Below are 27,210 nucleotides of genomic sequence, written 5' to 3' on the forward strand. Positions count from 1 at the left end.
GCGCCGAAGGTCGCGAATCTGCCATCCGAGCAGTCACACTCTGTCCGAGCAAAACACTGTTCGAGCGGCACATTCGTTTCTTGCATCTTTTTGCATGACTGTAATCGAAACATTCCCGTGCACCATATTTTCAAACATAAAGAGTTGTTACATTGAACCCTTATGATCTTATGCAAGCTGTTTCTCGCTACCACAGCTAGGGGATTCTTCTCATCTTCTGGTTAGGCAAGAGAGCATGCCAAGCCCTCTATCGGCGTCTGGTGCACGCCCTGGCTCTGCCCGCTCCTCCCATTCACCAAACGCTCTCTATACACGGCTCTGAGTAGCAGAGCACAGCGCTATACAGAACGTCTGGGGGCACAGTCTGCGCTGACTCTTTTTAGACGAGACCTGGACATTTAGAACGCAGATCCTCTCGATGCGCTGGCGAGAGTCCCCGCTATAATCTCAATTCCAGTACGTCTTCTCGATCCGCCAGCGAGCGAAGAGCAATCCGATGAACAAAAAGTACTTCCCATGTCGATCTTGTTGAGTACTCGCACTGCGGCATGTCGTCCCGTAGTGGCTTTGGAACCGCCTGACAAACAAATGCTTCGTAGATAAACGAAAAATATAGTGGTAAGTTGCCGCCGTTGTCGCTCACAACTGCGGGAGACACAGTTAAACCCGAGCACTGAGCAACTCCAGCGGGTCGAATGACGGAAAGCGCACGTCCCGAGCTACGCTGGACGTGGGTAGGTTTTGAATATCAAGGTGCTAAATCTTTACTCCGGAGCAACATAAAGAAACACGCCCGAGGGAAGGCGCAGAAGCGGCGAGGACGCGGGCGCAAGAGAAAAGGACTGAGCGGGCAGCGCTTTGCTACGCAGCGTAACGTGGGCGCTGTCACAGGTGGCGCTACCAACCAGCTGTCCAGGCGGAGCGGCGCGCACTCTATAGGTCTCACACACTCCCAGTAGTCACTGACACCTTGAGAAACGCAGTGTGAGGCTAATTATGTTCACGTTTTTTGCTTTGTGTTTCGCTCTTCGGTAATTGTTACATAAAAGTCAGAGAAAGAGTTATTTTGGCTTGACATTGTTAAAGAGTGGACCACTGACCGAGCGATAGGCCCACGCTCTGTTAGAGAGCCTGACTAATGAAGAGAGACAGGCGTGTGACAAAAAAGTAAAACACAAAACAAATTTATTTTGGTTGCAGTCAGAAAGCAAATTACGATACGTACACTCTGCACAAATCGCTTCTGTAACATTGGGCTTAGAAAATACATAGTTCGCAAGTGTATCTTCACGGATGCTGCTAATTCAAAAAAAAAAAGTAACAGCGAGTGCGAAATGTCTCATCTGTCGTGTCGATGGTTGACGACGTCTCCCTGCGCGGCCCGTCCGAGGTGGAGAAGTTCCGGCGGTTGGCTGGCTCATTATGGGCGGGGCCACCTGGCCTCGCATGCCCACTTGTTGAGATGATAGGCATACACTCGATGGAACTCCGTCCTCCACTTGGCGTGGGGCCGTCGACAGTGGTCTCCCCGCCCCGCTCGAAGACGCGATGCGTCCGTTCGCCTCCGAATCTCTTCTCGCACTGTCCTTTGTTCTCCACACTCGAACCCAGGTTTGCGCACCAAGCGTCGAAATTCCCCTCCACCGGGCGGCCATTGACCTGCGGGTCTGCCTTTTGGTCCTGAATACAGTGGGCCCACAAAACCCAAAACATTCCCCGCCGTTTTATGTGGCACAACTCTGTTAGGTTCAAATACCTCTTGGCATATGTCTTGTGCTTTGTCTTTGGGCAGTGAAAGGAAGGCATGCCTCACAACATATACAACTGTAGGCGCCCCAGAGGCGGCTGTCTGCCGCAGCCTATGGCTTCGGGAGTAAGCCAAGTCTCGGTTAGGGCAGTTCAGAACCGAGGGATATACGCTGCTTTTTCCTTCAATTCGGGACAGGCGAGGTGAGGGGAGGGGACCACCTAGCGAGGTGCCCCAGGGCCACTTCACACACGCGTCGGGAAATTCGATGACGGGGAAGGACTCCGGGAAACCAGGCGGCAGTTCACGTCGTTAGACATTCATTCCCCGACCTTCGTATCCTACCCTTGCCGCTTTATGTGACAGTAATGCCGCAGTCTCATCGGCTGCGAAGGTATAAAAAGATATTACGAACACCCACAGGACAATTCTGTAGGTTTTAATGATAAAACAAAACTTTCATTTATAAATCCTGGAATTGTTTTTGCCGAGAATAAGTAAATCTTGTTTTGCCCCACGTAGCCTTTGTATTAAAATATTTATGTCCGTAAACACATTACCGCTAAAGTCAAAAATTGGCTATTATAAATAATTCAATAAATATACCTGACCCATAGTGCGGTTTCCGCAGTGATGTGATTCCTGATCAAATCTTCGGAAGACGCCGTTGTGTTGACATTCTTTTTATCCCGATGTCTTTTCATGCACGGAAGCAGTGTTTCCAAGATAAGCCGAGTTCTACCGCGTCGTGATCAACTGCGCCAGCAGCTAGAATGGAAAGTTGGGCGAGTTGGTATGAATTCATTTTGAAAAACAGCGCGAATACCACACGGACAAGAAGGAGGAACACAGAGGACGAGGCGCGTATGTGTTCTGAATAGATAGTTGATAGTCAGCGCCTCGGTCCTGCGTGTTCCTCCTTCTTGTCCGTGTGATATTCGCGCTGTTTTTCAAAATGCGCCAGCAAGAGTAGTCGGGAACATAGAAAGCAACGGCTGGTACTTAATTGCTGTACATACCGGTCCTTATTCGTGCTTCAGCCTAGCATGCGATTGTGAAGTCGATCCGTCGATTTCTCAATGCCCATGTATATAATGCCTCGATAGATGCCGCCTGGGCCACTTTGAAAGGAGATGAAGTGTATCAAGCATAAATTTATGAACCGAAAATACGTCATCGGTTGTTTTCACTAAATTATTCAGTCGACTGAGCCACTCACCACGCTTGTGCGTTTCACCAACACCAACAACAACAACAAGCTAATGGGAAAAGTGGGTGACGCGTTTCATGAACATGGTGGAATATACCCGCCGGAAGTTGAAAATAGTTATGTGGAACCGTCTTATAAGTGTTAAGAAAACTATGTATGGGAAATGTTTCAAAGTATGAGAAAACAAAGAAATCAAATCAAATTAACAAGATGTTAATGCACGTTCTGGCCAACCAAGGCCCTAACTGTTCAATGAACAGCTTATGGACCGACGCCCCCCCCCCCCCCCCCCCCCTCCCCCCCATGTTCTGTTACTTCGTATACTAATCACGTAATCTGAGGAACCAGGAAAAAAGTTAAATAAAGCCCAAGAAACAGCAAAAGTGGACAATGATTGCGATAACATTTTTAATCTTGGTTTTAATAGACACCACACTTATGTGTTATAGTGGCTTAATCAATAAAGTAAATGGACTACTCTTACACCACCTTTTTTTCTACTGGCTAACTTATACATTGATCGCTTTATCGCTAAAACAAAGCGTGTATGTTTAACGAAATTGTTCTCCGTAATACGCGGGCTCTCGGTAATCGTAGGGCTGTTGTCCCGGACCTCCATAGGAATTCTGGGAGTGTCTACCGTAGGGAACCGAGGGACCGCGGAACGATGCGCGTTGCTGGAGGGCTGGTTGTAGGTAACGAGGACACAGGAGGAGGACGACCAAAATGCTTAGTCTTTGATTAAAATCACTTGAACTTTCCCGGAATACACGAACCAATCAAACGACTGGGAAAAACTGGCCTCACGGGCTTACGATTGCGAGACACGGGGTCAAGTGTCCTACCGCGCACAGTGAGGACGGTGGCTAAGTAGTCGGCAAACAACGGCTGCCGCGTACGGTAGGTAATGCGGCGAACCGCGAGAGAGCAATAGGTGGCTCGCAAGCCCGTTCAATTTAACGATTTTCCGTCCGGTCGGGGGTTATGACAGTGCGTCGAAACCTGTTCTATCCAATCAGGGTCTAGTTAGAATCCCATTGGGTACGGGCCCCGATGCATTGTCAACCAATCGTATGGGCAAAAGCACCCTCGCAAGGAGGCGGGAAGGTCAGCTACCAAGGACAGGTCCCACGGCTAGTGCCTAATAAACTGACTCCGATGATTGCAGTGAAAAGTGCCAGGACGTGCCTCACGCGAAAAACCTACCCTCGGAGTGTGAGTATTAGGTACGTTAAAACTAATAGATACACGGAGAACTTGCCAGACACAACACAGATGGGCCTCGCAAACACAAGCGCAGCGAAAGATCACAACAGATTCCAAAAATACGAAGCCACCCCGGGGGGTTCACGCGAAGCGGCTTCTAGGTCTCTGCGTAAACCTCCAGCGCGCTCGGGACCCTCGCAGCCAGCCCCCACAACCACTAGAACATGATCCGCTGTCTCCGTCGTCTTGACCTGCGCCCGAGATCTGTGTCCACGGCACTTTCTGTAGTTTACGAAACGACCAGCCCGTTGACAAGTGCACTTGGGGGCTATGCTGGCTGTGTAGGTTTGCGTGTCTGGATGCCCTGGCCCTTGGGTGAGAGGGGAGACTTGCGGGCAATGACCCGCCATGGGAAAGACACAACCTTGTCCGTGGTGAACAAACATTAGGTTCAGCACGAACCTAGACTTATAAAAAAGGCCCCCCCCCCCAAAAAAAAAAATGCCTCCTCGGCGGCGCGCGAAAATGCGACCACCTGTACACTCTATATTAGTAATTTTAATGAGCCCTGTACAACAATAGAATTACCGCAAATTACAGGTTTTCAGACGCATATAACACTGATTTAATTTGGTCAAAATATAACCATCAAAGTGACTGTTAATCCATAAAACACGAATATATTATACATGTTTGGTTCCTTGCCGAAATCGACAGACGATGCCTCATGTCGTGACATAGCAGTCGATCTCGTGCGATGGAAGAGGCAATGTTCATCTCTAAACGGCTCTCAGACAGAACGTTTCTCAGATACATTTATCCGAATAAAAATTCCGTTTTGTACTTTTTTCGGTATTTATCCTAAACAGGCACCAGGCTCCAGACGGCCGACTCTGCTAGATTTGATGAGAGGTTCGAACCTCAGACGCACCACGTTCTTCGTCTGCTACGCATTGTGAGTAAAACATTACAGAGTGGGGGGACATACACTCTAAAAAAAGCCCATGTGCCGGCTTTCCTGCACAACACTCGGAGAGCCAATCACCGGAACTTACGGAGGCAACTCAGCGAATGACGATGCCAAAACATATGTTTAGACCAAGAAACGCAGTCTGAGTTGTGACATTAAGCAATGCAAGCGTGACGTTTTGCATTGCTTAATGTCACAACCCAGACTGCTTTTCTTTGGTCTAAACATTAGTTTCGGCATCGTCATTCGCTGAGCTGCCTTTGTAAGTTGCGGTGATTGGCTCTCCGAGTGTTATGCGGGAAAGCATTCGCACGGGCTTTTTTTAGAGTGTACTAGCCCATTTTACTGTGCGGTTGCGCGTTTGTGCTGAGACATAATTGTATAGCTGCCGTTACCTTTATCAATATAAAATTAAGGTCTTAAGAGGAATATTTCTTCCGAAATGTAAATATCTCCTATACTTTTAAGCCTGAAATGATACTTAACGGAACTTTCTAACCCCAGATTTCTGTCCATCCGTCCGTGCATTTTAACGCTAAATCTAGCTGAAAACGTGGCCTCTTGTGATGTCAGAGTAACATGTGACACTACAACTTGACGTGATGTCAAATCATGTTACCACGTCACCTGACATCGTGTCATGTGACGCCAGGTCACGCGACGTCGTAGTATCACGTGACAACGCTATTTGACACTGTGACGTCAATTACACCGCTTAATTTTGTTGTGAAGTCGACGTCACGTGACGGGAAGTAATTTTTGTTTTCGCTTGACAGGAAATTAACGTTATCGTCGCACCAAGTGGTAACTTGACGTGACGTTGCTGTATTACGTTACTTGACGTCTCATGCCGCCAGTTGACAAAACGTCAATTTTTTCGCGCAAAGTTTAGTGACGAAATTAATAAACATTTTATATTTTCCAAAACAACGGATTTGGGTGTAGAGGCACTCCCCAAAACGACCGTTTCATGTCTTGTAAATAAATGTAAACGATTGCTCCTTCAATACTGTACTTTATGCATTAGATGGTTTTGACGATAAATGGTTGTTGGTAATATTTTTATCAGATTGTAGTCACTTATCTTCTTCAAGTAAGTGTACTAAAGCGTAATGTCTCAAAACGCTTTAATCAAAAATATGTTGTTTAATACGAAATATGTCAGCCTCGTTCATAGTTATGAACGAGGCTGACCTGCTGCGATAGTTGCAAAGCGTAAGTAAATGTGTATTTCTTCGGCATATAATGCGTTTTCTGAAGATTGTTTACAATAGCCATTTAAAGCATTAAAACAAGGATGTGCAAGGTCTTGCATTGAGGAACACTCTTTCTCCGTGCGTGGCACTTTTATAGTACTAGGCTAGAAGAAAGTTAAAATACAACGTTTATTTTTATGTTTTTTTAAACATATTGAAGGTAGTAACGTGATTGTTAATATGCATTTGGTGTTCGTGGAAGTCATTATTTTGATGCTTGCCATTATCTTTGATGTTTGGTTTACGTAGTGTGAAAAGCTTTCTTGTTTTATTATTTAAAAGTATTCGTAGAAACGGATGTCATCTGGCTGTTTCTCTACTTTTTCTCTGCCACAGTTTCGCCCTGCGTATTTTATACTTCCACCTATCTTTTGCGAGCGCCCTCATCGAAGGCAATATATTTCTCAACTGCGCCCTTGTTGAGATTATGGAATTGCCCGGAAAAGGACTGGGGGCCTTGGGTATGAAGTTCCTCCGTCGGAAAGTCAGCCTAGGGTTTTTATTTTTTTCATCATCTGTTTCTCTTCTTATAACCCTTTCTTTCGATAAAGGTAAGATCTCCGGCCGTTCTATTGAATGTGATCAATAGTGTATGTACAATAGCGTCTCCCACAGCGGACACATCTACTAGTATTAGACCTCGGTGTCCAAGAGGCACTGCAGAAACGTGTTTCTTAACTTCAACACATCTGAAGCTATAGGGTAAAACGTGTACGTCTGGTAGAAGAGTTGTTAGAATCGCTATCCTTTCAAAGCTGAGCAAGCTACGACAATAATGATAAAAGATCCAGTCAATCCCAAGATATTGTTTTATGATTTCCTTGCTTTGAAGTTTTAACCCATTTTTGTGATTGCAATATACGTCATAATAAAAATGCATTCTTGAATAAAACTTAACATCTTTTGCTCAGAACCTTCCAAAAGACAGACACAAGTACTCGCTATACATTATAAAAAAGTAAGATTACAAGAATGGTGCATCACTACAAATAAACCGAGTAAATGGTACTAGTGACACATTTCTTGACCCAATATGAACCTTGCTAAAACACAAGGTGTGACGTTTTATATGCCGGATGCTTATTCAAAATATTATTTAGACCTAGCAATCTGCGGGGGTTTCATCTGCTTATCCCAGGGGTTGACTATTTGCTTGCTGCCGAAAAAATAACTCTCTCAGCAGAGTTTACACTAGAGCAGTGTGTCTAGATTTTTATGACTAAAGAGATTATTTTTACCCGTTTTATGTGATATCTCACACTCTCAGAATGTCTAAGTTGTTTTTCGGCCTTAAAAGTTCTATCCCAATTGTATCTGTTATAAAAAAAGACACAGACTTTATGGTTTTAAAAAGCCTTATAACCATTTTTGGTTTAAATGTGCCGCTCTGTACAAAAGCCTGCTAACACAAGTCTTATTCACAAATTTGCAACGGTTGCGTTTGCCTGCAACCGTAACGACCGTTACGACCAAAACACCGAAACAACCGTCACTCATGTATTGTTTCGAGAAGCTACCTCTTGCATCGCTTGCTATGCTGTGTACGGCGAACACTTGTCCCTGTGACTTTGTCGTTGCAATCGTTTCGGTTGCATACGAACGCCAAAAACGCAGATGTGTGAGCCAGCCTTAACACTCACACGCGAAGACATTGACAAAAACCCATCTTCGTGCCAGTAGAATTGCAAGCACAAAAGTGGCCTATTTCTTTGAGTTCGTCCTTCTCGAAGGTTACAAAAGTAGATGTGGCGATGTCTCCAGGAGCCGATGATCTTATACGGTTCACTAGTTCTGCTATCGGGCGCAAACAAAATGGGAACGGCGGAGGGCGTGAAATTCTATATAAGCTTTGCTACCTATAGACAGGCCCCTGGGAGCTAATAAAGCCGTGGTTTGGAGAGGGAGGCTGCTAGAGTGTGCTACGTAGTCATCTTCACTTCACATTTTCTTTTCTTTGAGGCCTCTCGAAATCGCAGCACGTATTGAAGACCTTCGTTACCACAACTCTTAACTCATTTTGTACCAGATAGTACGAAAACTGCGTGATCATAAAACTTGTGCTCGATCGCAACCTATTCCTTAGCCAACGCTCTGGTATGAATTCGTGTTGAAGCGCTGTAGTGACGGTAGAATTCTAACTATAACAATGTCCGCTGTTAAGAACGTGTCACTTGTCATGGAAATTTTCAATTGCAGGACGTGGCAATGAAGAAGAGTATGAGCGATATTCGGCATTGCATATTGTAGTAGCCTGTTATTTTCCTTAGTTGATTGCATGAATACTTCTTGTTTTTCAATTCGTGGTTTGCGATTGATTCTGCGCGGTGAGAGAAAAAAACACGCCTTTTGTAAATTTTGAACTACAGGAATGTACCGCAAGGACTACTTTGTGAAATGAAGAAAATTTTTCATGACCTTTTGCACGAACAACAGCATATGTTAAGATTATTATTTTGTTATTGAACATCACGTGTGTTGAACCCCACGCAGACATTGGTGCTATTCAAAAATAATACAATTTTCTATACATTTCTTTTCGTTCGCAGGCTCCACCTGGCTTACGATATCTGTGTACTCTGTTTGCAAGTTTTTCCTGTCGGCTTCAATAGAGATTTTGTGTGTTTACGGTGCCGAGCTGTTCCCCACTTGTGTCCGTACAACGGGACTCGGCTCTGCATACGTGGTCAGCCGTCTTGGTGGCATAATCTCTCCATTTCTCTCGAGTATTGTAAGTGTCGCAACACTTCTTCTATTCGTACAATTCGCCGCACGGCATATTAAAGGGGGGGGGGGGGGGGGGGGGGGTGTTGGCAGGATTAAAGAAGAGAGCACAGTCCCATGTCGTGCGGATGCTTTAGGAGAAACAAATGGTACTTGCTCTCGTTCACCTATCGGGAGCAGTTGTAGGGTGGTTGGTTCCCTGGTCCGGCTTTGCAGGCTATCTGCTCACGAGTGGTTTTGGTTCGGTCATCGGAGGTAGAAGCTTGATTTTGCACGTGTCCGTTGGAAAGTTCGTATAAAGCATCGGAAAAATCTCCGTATAGGGATTTTTTTTTTTTTTTATGTCGGCTTAGTAATGGTTTGTTTCTATTGTACCGAGCGAGCAGAGCTTACACATGAAACGCGCAAGCAGCGCACCATCTACACCTTTCTTCGTCTTCGTGCCAGGTCTACTAGATTACCCACACCAATGATAGCGCTCTGTGTATGTTTGACGGTGGGAAGTTTCCGCCAGTGGGCAACTGCTGTCTCCTGTTTAGGTGAGCGATATATCCAGTGCGGAACCGCTGCTAGCCTGAGGTCTTTACCGCGTACCGCGCAGTAGCGTTACAAAACAGCACGCCGGTACGACGCTCATTTGATCGAAGCGGGCAGATGTTTGGATTTAACCCAGGATCCTTGGGTTTCGCCAGCGCAAGCTTCCCCTCTATGTTCTCCGAGCTGCGGTGCGTTAACACACGGCCACTGATTCCGCGACCTTATTTAGACAGACGCTTTAGCCCAAACTGAACTGCTTATTGAGCGAACAGTACGGAAAGCCCTACATATTCGTTAATTAACCAAAAACGTACTTCAAGCATGTAATCAGGCAGAATCTGGTTGATGACACGCAGTCGAATCGTTCACACCCTGCTATCGCCACTCGTCTAAAGGCTGTTTCACATGCTGCGACTCTTGTCCGAAATCGGTGCTATTTCCAGTAAATGTGCGATGAAAATCGCAGACGCACTGTTGCAGCGGCTTTGCGACTGGATTCCACCAAGTTGGTATTTTGTCGTAGAATCGGTGCGATCGCTTTCTTGTCAACCAGCCGTTCATTAGCCAGCTTTCATCCGCGATAGCTGCGTATTCAAAAACAAATATAGACACCTAACAGCTTTTGATTTAAAGCTTAACTATTGGAAATGTCTAGATACATATTGTATTCGTAAAACATTAGTATTTATTAAGACGCTCTTGCTGTATTTTAGGCAAAGTCTAACGCGTCGCGTCCGTGTCCGAATAGCCGGCCGCGCCGATAGAAATCGTGCGGTTGTTGGAGCTTATGAAACCAAACATTGCGATCGCACTCGCTGCGTTGACTGTCCCACCGATTGCTTTCAAACAGTCGCTCTATGTGAAACAGGCTTAAGGCGGGAAAACGTTTCACAATTAAGTGGCATTGATGTATTTGGAACCAGGGTGTCGAACCGGAACCGAACCGAACCGAAAACCGGAACAGGACCGTTATTTTTAGCCGAACCGGAACTGAACCGAACCGAAATCTTCGCCGCCATCTTGGAACTGAACCGGAACCGAACCGAAAAAAAAATATAACGGTAACCGGTTCAAGGTAATATTTCTTTCTTTTTCTTTTTTTGTTAGTATCCCAAAATGAACATATGGGAATAAAAAATTGGCGGCTGTATTTCTACCTATTGATCAAATCGTCATATACAGAATTGCAATGTATGATAAATTGTAGGTTTTCGTGGCACCTTTGTATTGGCACTATGATTAACCAAGTGTCACGTGGTCACGTGACGTCATGGTGTCACTACACGTTGTCAAGTAATGTCACGTGGCCTCGTGTCGTCACGTGGCTCACTGCGTCAAATCGATTTAATTTGAGAAAGTCATTAGATGTATTAACCTTGTTGACAGCATGACGTAACATGACATAACGATTTCGCACAGAGAGTCACGTGACACCATGACGTAGGCGATTTTCATAACCCCTACTCGAGTGCTCGGGCTCATGACAATCAGCATCGCCAAACATTCGGGTAACGGCTCATGTCAATTAAAAATGATAATTAATAGCCCAACTCTAACAATATCTGAAGCTCAGCACAAGCTTTTGCTTTCCAAACCCTATCCGCCTAGGGCATGACTGTGATGAACACTGGCGGCATATAATTAGCGTCAGATCACGTGGTCGCTTGTTAGATTGCGAGTTGGGGAGATATCGACAGCTGTCTCTGTCCTTTATTTTTTCTGCATCTGTTATTAGGGAAAACCAATGAATGTTTCCGCAAGGTTATTTCTTAACACTATTTATTGAAAGTACGAAAAAAAAGTTGCAAGACCAATTTTACATTATTGAGGCACCGAAACATTTTTGCGTTGTTGCTGAACTGCATCCGAAAGATGTCTCTGAGAATAGTTCTTAGATGACTAAATGCGACTTAATATTATGACGTTACGTAGAACACGTGTTTACGGAAGGAATACATAAAAAAAGAAAGATATATATTTTAGTGACCTCAGAGGAACAGCCGAACGTTGGCAGTCGCTGTAAGTCTCACACGAGCATCGTTGTCAAGTTATTGCCTAAGTTTCGACCCCCTCTGTATTTTGCCGAAATGAGCTATAAAAATATTTGTATAAATTACTAAATACTACTCAGGATTACTCTCTAACGTTAATAACTGATTGAACTTGGCTTTGCTCTTTTTCTCTAGGCAATGGCGGTAGCCCAAAAATTAGAGAAATATGAGCATCGTTCGTCCCCTCAACTCGGAGCCAGAAGCGGCCACGTGGCCTGGTGCCTGTCTTATGCCGCCAACGTTAATCATACCCCCGCGCTTGGGTTTTAAAGGAAGAAAACACGTGCTGGAGCTCCAGGCTTTGTTAGAGTTCGACTATTCTCATCACCGCAGATGAGAATAGTCGAACTTGGGTAGTGGCACACGCAGTGATGAGAATAGTCGAACTTGAATAGTGGCACACGCAGTGATGAGAATAGTCGAACTTGGGTAGTGGCACACGACCCACTACCCAAGTGTCCGCCGAGGCATTGAGTGTTACGATCCGATGTACTGTGCTCACGCAGTTCTCCTGTCCAATCTATCAGTCGCGCTCGACTATCGACAGGCGGGTGGTTTTGATCCCACAATTACGATATCAATTTTTGGGAGGGCAAGATTAAAAGAAATAGTCTCGTTTAATACTCGCCATTTCACCGCGACAAAGAAGCTTCTGAGTCAGTGGCGGCCTATGCGAGTACACTTGAGCCAGAGGACCAGTACGCCTCGGAAAAGTCATGAACATTCGAACCCGATATCGTTTCATGACCCCTTTAAACTTCACGGGGTGTAAAATAAAAGCAATGAAGGGTTGCGGTTAACAAGTGTCAAATAAAATTGTCGAATTAACAGACAAAACGAAGGAGGCAATCCCTCAGGAATACTTTCAGCCTTTCCACTCTGGTGAAGGAGGAAGACCAGAAAAGCTGTACCATGGTGGGAATGAAGTAATGGCCGGCCGCAAGTCGGCAAGTCAGAGTGGAAAGGCTGGAAAGGTTGCCGCCATCTATGAGCGACGGCGGCAACCAGACAACCAAGCTGGTTGTCTGGTTATCGTCGTCATTTGTAGATGGCGGTAGTTTTCCACAGTTTAGTGTCATTTGTTTTCTGACGGACACGACACTGGGGAAACTATATCCCTTAACAGCACCGCTGTATAAAGGAGTGTGTCTGTGTGTCGGGGGGGGGAGGGGGGGATTGGGAGTTTTAAAAACATTTTGTGTTGTAAAGGTTCCTTTTCCCTGCATCTTTGGCGCAGACCAAAAAGCGTGACCCCGGAAACTACTTTGTTTGCAAAAACGCTCTTGCCAAAAAGCACGTTTTTGTCGTGCCAGACGCTCGCGCCGTTCCTCACAACGATGCACTAAGAATAATAATACGTGCCTTTCAAATACTTGGCTTTCACTGAGCTTAAGCCTCCTGCAGCGTGCCGTTTGCACCGTCGAATTCGATTTTCTCAGCAAGAAGAAATCACAATGATCACCAGCATATAGTGTGAAGACGTCACGTGAATACGATGTTAAACAGCTCAGCCTCTTGGTGAAATGCGATGTTCGACACTCGCAATATATGTCCTAATTGTAAAGTTGTGCAGTATTTATAGCAGTCTCGCGATGAGATATCGCAGCCTTGAGAAATGTTAGAGCGCATGACTACTCTAGCATAGTGTTGTAAAGTGAGGGCCCAAAACGAGTGCAGGTAAAACCGATAACATTAGCCTCCCGAGGCAGTATTTCGCGAAGTTTAGAGCTCACGCAAGCTGATGAAATGTAATTTATACTACGATTTTAAGAATCTTTGTCTGTCTTTCGCGCTATTTATGTAAAATCATGAATTTCCTTTCGTGCATCTTTACGCATCTCTTTTTGCAGTAGGGCGTTCTGCAAGGGATTATTTGGAAAAATAACATTAATTATCTCTCTCTTTTTGAACGTTTCGTGTATTTGACTTCCAATCCATCATGTGAGCACAGAGTCTTTTTGAGCGTACCCTGCAACCCGATGTTTTACACTGCCAATCAGCAAACAGAAAAACACTTTTACGCAGACTCTACAGCTCGTGTAGTATCGAGTATCGTCCTTCCGCGTCGGTCTCAAGCGGTTATGTGAACTTTGTAAAGTAAAATTTATTGATAAATATAAAATATATTTAATTACTAACTGAATCATTCACAACATAAATAGAGGACCGACCACCCTAAAGCAATGCCACCCAAATTATTTGAAAGGTGTTCTGCCAATCTTTTCCGGCGTTTTTATCCCGGACAGACACGTTGTAAGTGATATGGGGCGGCCTTACATACATTTCTGATTTTGAAGCTAATTTAAATAACTATGTGTTCCTCACACATATAACTTCTCAAACATACAGAAGTCTGTTGTTGCCTCTTTTATATGGTGAACATTACTTTCATGTGTCTGTGGGCTGGACAAATACAAAGCAAACAGGGGCGCGCGGCGGACCTATGACAATTACGCATGCAAACCGTCAGAAAGTGTACAATCAAAGGAGCGGTGCAACGATATTCAATTGGAATGTTTTTCACTTGACACGAGCTTACTGGCACACCTGGGACTCAAGGATACTCACACGCAACGCCACTGGCCAAGAAACTCCTTTGTTACGGTGTAATTTCAAGGACAAAAGCGATCATTTTCATTCAATCTCTCCTTTGCAAAATTTAATGACGTAACGTGGAGATCGCAGTACACCCAAGTGACGATATTTCAATCCGGTTCATAGATTGGACCCGAGCATTGCGTGGGCACTCGACTTGAGCTCGTGATAATTGCTAGCTCGAGAATCATTCGGGTAGTGACCCGTGTCCAATCGCTGCAACGACGACAACAACCAAGCCCTAACAATGTCTGGAACTCAGCGCGTGTCCTGCGCTTTGCCAACCCCAGCGCGTGGTTATGATCAACACTGGCGGCATATAATCGGCTCCAGATCACGTGGCCGCTTGTTCTGGCTGCGGGTTGAGGGGGTGAACGCTGCTCGTTTTTCTTTAATTTTTTTCTGGGACTTCTTTGCGTGGGGTGAAAAACGAACGCGTGTTTCATAGGTCATTAACGTTAGGGATCCATTTTAAGCGGTATTTGCGCAAAGTACAAAAATTGTTGCATCGCTCCTTTAAGTAGCTGCCATGTCGAGTAGAACCTAAAATACTCCTTCGTTTTACTTAACAAAAAAGAACCTTGAAGGACGCTTAAGCTTCGCCTTTAAATGTGGAACGCGATAGCGTCAACGGGCCTCGTTTGCATCGCATTCTCATTTGCCGCTCAAGCGTGCCTCGCGTGGCCTAGTGAAAAGCGTCTGACTCGCAACTAAAGGTTTGTAGGTTCGAATCCCGCCTAAAATTCTTAATTTTTTTTTCTTTAAGGCAAAGGAGTCACTTTAGAAAAGGTGAAATCATTTGAAACATACGGCGACCTTTAATTCGCATTACATGTCATGTTTTAATCACTCTCATTCCACGCGTGATGTCACGCATCACGTAAGCATTGTGGGTTGTTTGAAATTCTTGGTCAAGGGTATGTAGCTCTGACGTCATGAACCTATCGACCAATCAGGATTTTTCAGTCACGCCACCGACATCGGCTTTTGTGCGACATGAGCTCCTTAACGCTATCGTGTTAAAATCATCAATTAGCAAGGGTGATGCTCATTTGCAAATTAAATTGTCCGGCATCTTGTCAAGAACAAACCTCAACAGCCAGGCTATGCCAGTTTATTTTGTATAAGAAAATGTTCACTTGGGCAAGCGCTATTTTGGGCCAGATTCGATCTGAGTGCATGCGAAGGCGCGTATATATTAGAGCGGACAATTGCGATTACTTCTTGTTGCATGATTAGTCGCATGCATGCGGTGCTCAGTGTAAACAATGTTTGGTTAGAACAACAGACATTTGGATAGCCACTCGGTGTTTCTATAAAAAAAATAGTCTGAAAGGAATTATCCTAAAACTTTTGTTACATTTTGAAATTTTCATTGCTTTTAGCTCAGTTGGGTCGTTATTATATACATATATATCGTGAAGTGTATTTCGTAAACCTTATTTCATGATATATAAGGCCACGAGATGCTCACTTGATAATTTTATGAGATGTAATTAATTCCTCAGTTCAGGGACACGATTTCACTTTTAATACTGCGACGCAAAGTTGTACCGATCACGGGTATTTCAGGCGACCTACCACACTTCGTGACAAAATTTTTTACCGTGTAAATAGATCAGCTTGAACTTTAGAATTTTACTTAAACACGAAGAAAGGACAAGGAAATACAGTATAGTTCTAAATTAAAGGCTGATCTATTTACAGGTATGTACCAACAAGCTCAACTCTTTAATCTTGTACTTAGGTAAAATATATTTTACTGGTAAACAAAGGGATGTTGAGTCGTATGAACACGACGTTATGTATGTTAATGTAGTTCTTCTTCTACTCTTGCGTCGAAATTAAATAACTGAATTTAATATTTTTGGTACCTAAAAACAAAAGTAAATTGCACGGATGGTCGAAGAAACTATAAAGTTAATCGTTTCACGGCGTAAATAGTGTATATTGCCAGAACAACGCGGAAAATATATTCTTAATTTAGCGGTTCAAACCGGTTGGAACCGTTATCTTTTGCTCCCCGGAACTGAACCGGAACCGAACCGAAAGCCGTGAACCCGAACCGGAACCGAACCGATAAAGATTTCGGTTCGACACCCTGTTTTGAACACACATTCCTTTAGTAGTGGAAAAACATAAAAAACTTTCCCATGGAGATTGTTTCAGACATTCGCTCCTAAAATATAAGGTCAAACACATTTCGTGGCCACTAAAGCCCAGCCACGGAAATTTAATGTGACTGGCACACTTCGCGCGAGAACAAGGCTTTATATCAGTTTTGCTCAAACGGGGTTTTGACAAGTACCAAAATGTACCGCTTATCTTTGCGCTGGTAAAAAAGTGGTAAAACGAATTGAAGACTATTTTTTGTTGGTGATCATTTTCTTTTATTTCTGTGCCGTATACTTATTACAATGTTAGTAATAATAAATATTCTACATTTTCTAAGCGTAGGTTTCATTTGCAACGTTACTGAGGAAATATACGAAACTTTTTTGTTAAATTGTGAGTTGCGTTAACTCACACTTGACAATTAGTACTCCTGTTTTTATTGTGCAGTACAGCATTGACTGCGAGCAAGTGCTCCAATATGCGTTTCTGGCGCTTCGGAATGAAAGGGGGAGCGCGCGAATCAGAGGGAAACATAGAGAAGTTTCAGGGAACGCGCGATGACAAAGCAGCCGAGCGCACAACGTTATTGGTTGAAGTCAAGAAGAAACAAAAGCACCTGGGGCGCCTTTGGGTGGTAAACAGACGAACAAGACCCGCAAGGAGCAGGCAACCTCGCACGCAATGTTTAAAGATTTGAAGCAAGACACGTCTTTCCTCAGAAGTTAGAACCATTCTGAAGTCAAAACTCGGGAAGTCAAAGCCATTCTTAAGTCAAAAACTAAGAAAGTCAAAAAGTCAAAACTCAAGAAAGCTGGCGGTCGACGTCTTTCAAACCGCAAACTAGCAAAAATAAAAAAGAGTGCACTGGCTTAAATTAAACGTTTGTTTTCCTTTTTCTTCTTTCCTAGACTGGTAAATTGTAAATTACGTTTCCAAAACTCCGCCCTTAAAATGTACTCAAGTATACAAATTAAAACTACAGTATTTGTTGGTGTGATTGTCGTACTTCTCATGAGCAAGGCCTGAGGGTCTGCTTTCCTGCGGAGCACGGGCATAGCGAATCACCGCAATCGACGGAAAATAGCAGTGATTTACGAAGCAAAGATAACACTTCAGGGGAAATTGGTATCTACTCAGGCCACAGTTTTTTGGGAGAATCGTGTTCGCGATGTTGTTTTTCGCTGCGTTTTTTATGCAAAATCGCGATGATTGACTGTATGTGTGCTATGCTCGAAAGTAGATAGAGGGCCCTTTTTTAAAAGAAGTGGGCTTATTACTCGAACAAATACTGTAAATATGATGCGGATATGTTCATCAGTGGGCGGTAACGGCAATTTAACTTCATGGACGTGCATACCTGAGGCTGATACGATAGCCCAACGATAATTTGAACATTTACTTATTGGAAATGTCCCGACCTTGGTTTTACAGAAGGATGTCGCTCCCTATGGGGTAGTCGAGGCTTCTCTGGGTGGGTTGCAGCTTCTGGTAGTTATATCACTGATGTTTGTGCCGGAGACCTTTAACATGAGGCTTCCCGACACACTAGAGGACGCAGAGGCTCCACTCCGGTAAGCACGCTTACGACTACAATCAAACGGTTAATGTTACAAAAAAAGAAATGTGAAAAAAAAAACGTTTTAGTAATATTTGTGTTTGGTTTCAAATATCCTAATAAACACTCATCAGCCAAATTATTGTGACAACTTACCTAATACCGCGCTGATTCACCTTTGGCACGCAAAACACTTTCAAGGGTCGTGTACTGCGGAGTTCCCATACCCAAGAAATTCTGATGAAGCGTTTGCACAGAAATGCTCGTAATTTGACCTGCGTTGTGTCTAGCCGTCAGCTAAGTCACGGGTACCGCATATTTTGCTTCACCGAGCGGGAAAGCCACCGACGTTCACAATATGGGAGCCGTTAACTACCATCTTCATCAGTAGGTGGTAGATACCGAGAATGGCGCGTCAACTAAACGCGCTCATTCACAGAGTGAAGGGGAGGTCGTAATGCTTTTGCTCTTCATTGTATAGATGTTTAACTTTAATTCGAAGAGTTTTTTTCTAAAAAAAAAAAGAGAGTGTGGAGTCAGATAAGTTTCATTTTCGCCATGTATCTTTCAGGCTTGTCGGAAATTAGATTAAGGAATTGCCACCATGGTAATTTGGCTCGTTAACTATAATTCGGGAACTTTTTAATTATGGATGTTAGGGGACATGGTGCAATTTCAGCATTGACGGTAATTACTAATTACTATTAAGACAAGGCAAATTAAAAATAAAAGTTCAAGAAATTAATTAGTTTTTAATTATTTGATCACTCTCTACGTTTGTTGCCCGATTTAAAAATTACTCGGAAAAAGAGTGCCACAAGCCCTGCTCATAATGACGCTTGGAAGAGGGTCGTGATCGTTTCAATCGTCTCGTCATAAACCTGGTAACTTATTGTGTATGGTTCGAAGCGTTCTTGTGGGAAGGGTCGAAGAAGGATTTGGCGCGCCTTTTTTTTTTTACATCAGGCTGAAGAACGTGAAAAAGTTAAATGAATATTTGAATAAGCTTTTAAATTATTGCAAAATTGTATCGGCTTAACCTTTCCGATTTGACGCTAATATTGGCGCAATACTGCCTGCGGCCTGGGGAGTTGTTCATTTTGTCGCGCAGCCGGCGTCCCTCGGCTCTCGGATACTGTCGGGTATCTTCGGTGCGTGGCCGAGACTCAACGAATCAGGAGTTCCACTTGAGTGTAGCTTTGTACAAATGAGTAAGCCGCACTAGAGGCATGATAAGATGTGGTTGGGTGATAAATGACGTTGCACGCGAAAATAAGTCTTTGGACCGTTGTAAACGTCCCCGATTGCTTATGAGAGACCGTGTCGAGACGTGTTGTAACAGTGCATGATGGAGTAAGACGTTTGCAGTTTTTCGCGTCATCGCATCGGGGAAGCGATGAAGTCTCTACATTACGGGTAGAATGATCAATGGAGGCAATAATACAGCGATTTGATGATGAAGATACGGGAAAAGGCCGGAACAAATCGATTCCCACAACTTCACGGATGCAGCTGTTGTAGTAGTCCTGCAGGAGATGGTGTTTACCGCTTACGAAGTTGACACAGAAAGCAGCTTTTGACGTATTTGAACACAGTGCGATAAATATGGGACCAAAATAATGTACTCCTTAACTTGGGCATAGGTCACGAAAAATATGAAATGACCCGCAGATTGTTTATTGTGTAGGTTACATAATATTCTATGTGAGAAATGTAGGGAAACGACGAGCAACCAACGGGGAGATTGAGGGTCATAAGTGCGACGGAACGGAAGTCAGTCTTGTGCGCGATTGCTGAAGCGGCGCTTGTCTGATGGATTGATTCCGTCCAAATGTGTCAATAGTTTTGTTATAGTGCGATGCGAGTATAGTGAGATTTGTAATTGTTTTGCTCTAGTTATTGATTTGCAACTAATCGTTTTGTTTGTCACGTACAGACCTCAAGAACCTGCAGGGAGAACTCAAGATTCTGATCAAGCAATGGAGTTCCTCAATAGTCGCCCCACAAGAGTTTAAACAAGGTTGCTTATCAGACGATATGTTGGCGCATTGTTCTACATTGTTGTACATATACGCCTGCGAAAATATAAAAACCTAAAAACTTAGAGTGAAAAAAAAAAATGTCAGCTCCGTTTGGACACTTGTGTTTATACCTCTCGAAGAACTAAACAATACTATTGACCTTACGGGAGTCGATCAACAACCGAGAAAGATTAGAAATTTAAAAAAAAAAAAGTTCAACTAGACAAATTATTTGTTAATCTCGATAAATATTGCCAAGAAATATTTAGGCATACACACTTTCATTTTGATGAATCGATTTACGTGTGGCTTAGAATACTGAGCTCTTAACTAGGGCTAGGCGATTGGTCGATTAACATTCCGATTGATCAAGTAATTATTTAATCACAAGAATTTTGTAGCTGCTTCTAGCTCATTCAATACTGGAAAGACCGACTTTTCGGGGTTTCTATGAACCCAGACGCATTAAGAATGATGAAAATTTTAAACGCGGGGCGTTAAATTCCTAGAAAATGGTCTGAAAGCCTGTGAGGCGGCGCGCTGCCAAGACCATTGCGAGAGCCTCTAAAGCGTTCTTGACCACTGAAAGTGTGAAAACGCTGGCAAAACTAAAACCGCCTCATTATGCGCTGAGCTGATTTCGTAGATCGCAGAGATTAGCTCTTACAGTTTTTTTTTTTTTTATTCTTTTGCTTGTAAGTAGACGCGCATGCATTTCTTAGGGTGTAGGAAAGGGGTCCGCATATAAGCTGTCGGAAAACGTCGGCGAATTCTTTGCACACCACGGGGAAAAGTAGTTTTAGGAGGAGGAACAAAACATTATTTTTCTTTTTTTAATTACATATCAGTATATAGCTGATTATGCTACTTAAAATGCAGCCAATAGGTTATTTTTAATATAACAAGTTTAAATTAATATGTGAAAGTCGTGCACTTAACTGAGAAAGCGCTTGCCTTTTTGTGTCGGGAGCCCGAATTTGTGTGCAAAGAGTAAGTGTGTTTCAATAAACGTTCAGTTGTAAGTTAGCGCTTCGTCTTGTCTCTTCTTCCTCGTGTCCTCGTTTTTTACACGCTTTACAAGCTATACATGTACAAAGTAGCCCACCTATTCATTTCACTGACCTTGGAATTTCTACAAAAATTTGAAAAAAAAAAAAAGTATAACGATTTGCGGCAGCACAGCGTCATTTTATGATGTAAAAAAATGTAAATACGCAAAATGCTATCCATATTCATCACTATCCCTTCAATCAGAGAGCTTTACCTTTGCACAGCCTGCAACTTTTGAGGCGAGCAAACGCAGTGGACCCATACCCGCATAAATACTGAAAACCTGCATAAAATTCTTCGAAAACAACAATAACTGCTCGACTGACATGGCACCTCAAGATGCCTTTAGAGAAGGGTGGCCACCAGTAGAGTAGGTTTCACAAAAGTTGTAAAACTATTTTTGTGTGTGTGTGTGAGTAATAGGAATATTTTGTTTCCTATTCTGGCAAGCAGCATCTAAGGGTGATTAAAATTATCCACAATCTGGTTGTAGAGCAAGGGTCTGTCGTAGATTAAAGAATAGGCAAAACCTTGGCTGATTTTAAAATGATTAGCCAATTATCCACTGTCACTTGTCTCTCCCACGGAATTGGTTCACCTTGTTGCGTTTGGGGGCGGTTCCGAGGACGTCATGCCAGGTAGCGGGCCAGGGGTCGACCAGAGGAAAAAAAAACTTTTAGGCGCAGGAAAGCTTGTTTAATTACATTGTTGAAAATGACCATTTACGAAGCGCAGGAATACACATTTATCGCCTAATCGACATGCGCGAACGAAATCGAAACAGATAACTTTTCTTGCGGAGCACGCCGCCTCTTGTATAGCCACACCTCTCCTCGTGTCCAGATCAGAAGATTCATGCATCAGAGTCGAGAGCCAAATACGGCGAAGGTTCAGTTTGTCATCCCATATTGCCCCGGCCTCGTAGGCTTCACTGTAAAACAGACACACAAACCACGACACAAAGAGCAACAGGGTTGAGAAAGAAGCGATGGCAGCACCCTCTCTCCTGAAGTTTCGAGACAAAGTAATTTGCCCCATTCCGAGGCGCCCGCCGTTCCGTGGTCTCCCACCTGGCTCTTATGACGATCCCGGCTCCAATAATGATCTTGGCTCCGGGTGATCATTTTAAGGAAATCCTGTCTTGATGACGAAAGAGGGTTGGCAACAGGTGAAGGTCATCTCCAGGATCGGCATCGTCGACAATCAGGAAGTCTGGGAGGCTGAACACCCTGCTCAAATGGTGATCATTTTAAGGGATTGGTGTCTTGACGACGAAAGAAAGCTCTGCTGTAGTTGGCGACAGGTAAGGGACAAGTCCAGGACGCTGCCAAGGAAGGCCAGCGCAACAGTCCCCCCGCTTCCCGCGGAAGTTGGTTCCGAAAGGAGAGGTCAGCAGACACTCCTTTGAGGGACCACCGAAGAGCCGATGAGAATGAGGAGGGAGCAAAGGGGGAACCCCCAATTCCTGTTCCGTTTCAGATGGATCACTGTCTCCTGCTTCTCTCTACTCACTTCCAAGCGCCTAGGGTAGCTTGCGGAAAATCTTTGGAAGATGACAGCATTCAACCAACCCTGCAAGTGCGCATTTAGAAAACCCCTTCGAAAACATATATCAGCCGCTAAGATAATTTAGCATATACCCCGTTCGTGATCAAATGCGTGCTCTAAAAAAAAATGATTTTGACGAGGGTTATTAATGCTGAATGCTGGGCTAGTTGGTATTGGTCTTGGGTTGCCAAAGGCATGGTAGCACTTTTTAGACGAGGACAGAAGAAAGACAAGACAGACACGAGCGCTGACGTTTCCCTCGTCATCTAAGCGTTTCCATCGTCCCTCTTTCGTCATTTGAGACTCTAACCAATCAGACGCGATATCACCACTTCCATCACTTCCGTTTCTTCTTAGGAGAAACAAGACATTTGTCGAACATAGCACCCCTGATCAGTTTTCTATAAGATATGTTGAATCTAGCCAGTCGATTTCTTCAGCACAATGTTTAGATGTCAGGTTCGATGGCAGCGCGCCTTTACAACTCTCCGTCTCCTCATCTGCCTAACGGGGCTACTGGCCCTTCGATAAAAATTTCACCTATCATCGAGAAACCGTAAGCACCTACAATGCCACTTCCTGACTGCAGCATCACCATCGAACATTGTCGTCCATGGAAGCAACCTCCTGGCTGAGCATTCTTAACTCGCCACCCTCGCCAACAACCTCACCTAATCCCGTTATTGCTGTTCACTGGTGATGTACCTTCAAACTCTGGCTCACGACCCACCTGCCCCTGCTGTTCCCGGTCTGTGTTCGACAATGTCGCCACTCTTCAATGCGACGTTTGTGATTTGTGGTTCCACCAGAAATGCGAAGATGTATATCTCGCATTGCATAGACGCCTCTCCTCAACATTAACTGAGTGGCTCTGTGCGGCGTGCCAGCTCCCACCCCTGGCCGATGGCCTCTTTCCATCCCCTAAGCAGCACTGAGCCCCTGCGTACCCCACCATTATCGCCAGCTCTACCAAGTAGTTCTCCGACCCGCCTCCGGCGAGCGACAACATCGGCAGCGTTCACCGTTCGCACGAAAACCCCGCGTTTCGCATAGTTGTCGTGCGAAAAGCGCGCGACTACAGACTCCAATCAATTTTGGTTTTCCAATGTTTGCTTCCTAAAGAATAACCTTCCTGACTTTAAAGCACTAAAGTAATCTTTCCCGAATACAATATTCGCTGTGTGCGAGGTACATGGCTGGACGCCTGTCTTCGGTGGGTAATTAATGAGCAATTAATCAATCTCGCACAATTCTCTTCATTCCAGCAAGACCGTCCCTCCTTGGGGCGAAGGCGTCTGTCCTCGCCATGCCAAAACACCTGCCCTGCCCACGTCTCTACCACCTCACCCCTCCGGGTCTAGAAGCCATCTTTGTCGAGGTATTTTGCAAACATGGAAAGGTTCTTCTGGTGTCTAGTTACTGCCCACCCTCCCTCCGTGAACAATCGTACGTCCTCCTCCAAGAGAGCCTACAGTGCGTCGACCCCAGCAGTTCTCTGCACTGTTCATCTCAACCACTCGATGACATGCTGTTAGATATACTGGAAACTGCTGGCCTCACCCAACTTCATACCACCCTATTCTACATTTCTCAAAACAGCAACGCTACATTCCTCGACCTCGTCCGCACCAATAATCCCTACTTATCCTACCGCTGCACAGTGAAATCCAGCCTACCAGGCAGTGATCGCAGTGGTCTCCTCACCAATATCCATTGCTCAGCCCCTAAGCGAGGTCATCAAGCTAAGAACTTCCAGCAGTTCTAAAAAAACGATTCCCCTCATCTCAATCAGCTCATCCACCTCGCTCCCTGGTTCATCGTGTTTGATCACCCGTCGGCTGACGAGGCCGACGACCTCTCGCCCAACATATCAGCAATTCAGCACAAATGTGTTCACCCTAAGGGTCAACAGGAGGCACGGCAGCCTTCCATGGATGACAAAGGAGATTGCAGTCTTAATCAGGCGTAAACACTTGCTATTCAAAAAAGCGCCTCTAAATCCCACTCATCTCAACGAAGCCCACCAAGCACGTACCAAAGTCCCAGCATCTCATCCATATTTCCCATAATGATTACCTACAGCAACAAGGAGCAAAAGCAACCTGCCAGCCCAAACTCTTGGGCGTGTTTTCACTATAAAAAAAATGTTCCATGCGCCGGTCTTCACACATCACGGCAGGCCCTATTCTAATCTTGACGACATAGCAGAATAAGAAAGTAACAGCATACAGCGAATGGACGAAGTGAGACGCACCTTATACCCAGGGGCAGATCCCAGGGAGATCCCCTGGGATCCAAGGGGGAGACCCCCTTGGATCTTCCCCTTGGATTTGTCCCTGCTTATACTTCTAAATTAGATAAGTACTTTGGGTCTTACTGCATGACGTGCCTAGCGGAGATAAATTATGTCTGGAGCTTGACGGGGGGGGGGGGGGGGGGGGGGGGGGGTCTTGACGCATGCGCTAGATGCTGCCATACCTACAGGGTATCCTGAGGAGAGAGAGAAGACAGGTGTGAGTCCAGGAAACTGGCATGTTTGAGCAACGCTTTTTCTTAGAGGTGCCTTTCCGTTAATTCCCTTCAAGGGACATCCATCTGACTAAGTTAATTCAGAATTATGTTCAATGTACCCAGCCTGTTTGCAAATATATAACTGGTAAATGCACTTTTTATAATGCGTGTTTTTTTTGTTTTTTTTTTTTTTATGCCAACTTCTCTTTTTATGAATTTACAGATTGGCAAATCCCAGGTTCGGTCCTGATCCGCGTCATTTGCCGCGATATTTATATTTTTCCAGTAAAGTGGAGTGAAAGCTCGTGAACAAGCAATCCATTACGTTCGGCCGTTTTACAAGTCTCGTCCTACGTGCATACGCCTAAGAAATTAACCGAGTCACATACACTACGCTGGAGAAAAGACGATCGTGCCATGGCCTGACGCGAAGGACAGCACGAGCACTTTAAGAAATGTTTGCACTCACCAGCAATGAACTTGAAGCGGAATCCCGGAATCTCGAACGGCGAAGTGAGTCCCCGGCTTTTTGGCTTCTTGCCTGAGCAGGCCCATTTAAAACACATTCGTAGCGTGATTCGGTAACTCACCTGACATTAAAACGCCAAGCGAGGATCCAGCCGAAAGGGAAATGTATTAGGAAAGCGAAATTCGCTGAACAGCAACACCGACAACGCCGACAACGCGACCGGCGACGTTTAAAAACATGGCTTCGGTTAGGGCAATGAACTTTTAAAGGGGTAGTGAAACGAAATTTTAGCGCCGATCTTGTTGCATAAATATGGGCTAGGGACAGGCACCACCTCGGAAATATAAATATTGCGCTGTAAAACACAGGAGAACTAATTTTAAACATAATTAAACGATTTCAAATTCTCATCTGGTGGATGGGGGGAAGTTCTCGTGACATCACTTGTGCCAAAATAGCAGCGCCGTTCTGCGGCAATACGGCGTGCCGGCAGAATTCGCCTAGGCCTGAACGCGTTCGCAAAGCCTTGGCGGAGAAAGCCAAAGCAGCCAAAGCGTAGTTGGCCACAGCGGCCACAGTGAGCTCGTTCTCGTTGCGGCTCTTTGCACGACACGGCCCGAGCATGCTTCTGGCACGGCCGGTATTAGTTGCTGCGAGTCGCGAGCTGCAAGCCGACGTTAAAAAGGATATGTTTGAACTACGAGGGTGTCAGCAAGAGCCACGCAAATGCCAAATACCTGCTCACACTGGGAGCGGACACGCGCGTTTGATCGAAGTGCTGGATTCGCTCTGTTAGACCGCGTTTCGGTAAGCGCTTCTGGACCGATCTTTTACGATTGCAACTCGATACTGACATGACACTCGGCAAAGAAAGGTTAGACCGACATCGCGTAGCTCCCACGAACTGCTATAGCTCGACACTGACGTAGCGTCGAGTCAGAATAAAAATGGCATACTAATAACAGAGTGTACATACCGAGTTGCCAAGGTAATCCGTATGGCGTTTATTTGAGCTCTATATCACACAAAACAAGGAGATAGAATCAATGAGAGTCCCTTTTCGACGACAGCGTTCGTCACCGCTGTCTCGGAAAACAAGGAGATCGAGATGACAAGGGGAAAATATTGACCTCTGAAATTTAGTTCAGGGATCAAACTACTCATCCGGTAAGGGTCCACAAGGGTCGCGCGGGCATATTCCATTCAGCAGGCCAGCCGGTCATGGACAGACGGTCTTGGCCAAGGACCGCCGGAGCAACGGTGCGCCGAGTCGATGTTGCTGCTAGGCCTACTATATTCTGCCGAGCTCGCTCGGTCGGCAGAATCGTGGCTGTTGTAGCTCTTCTCGTGTGTTTGTGGATCCTGCGTTCTTGATCGTCGTGGTCTGTTTTAAGTACTCCTTCCTTTTTTCTTGCTGGTTGAAGTCGGGACGCACGAGAAGAGCACGTAGAAAAATAAATGTCCGTTGGTGGCCGATACCAAGTAACTGGGGTGCTATGTTGCGCCAAATACCATGGAAGCCAATACTGGCAACTCCCGCGGAAAACGGGCGAAAAGTGATTGCAGCGCCCCTGGCGAGCTCGGAGTCTCCGCTGGCAGACAAATTCTCCAAAATGCATTGGTTTTGCCTATCTCCGTGCGAGGTGAC

Source organism: Ixodes scapularis, unplaced genomic scaffold, assembly GCF_016920785.2.
Source record: "Ixodes scapularis isolate PalLabHiFi unplaced genomic scaffold, ASM1692078v2 PGA_scaffold1__304_contigs__length_218370807, whole genome shotgun sequence".
NCBI lineage: Eukaryota > Metazoa > Arthropoda > Arachnida > Ixodida > Ixodidae > Ixodes > Ixodes scapularis.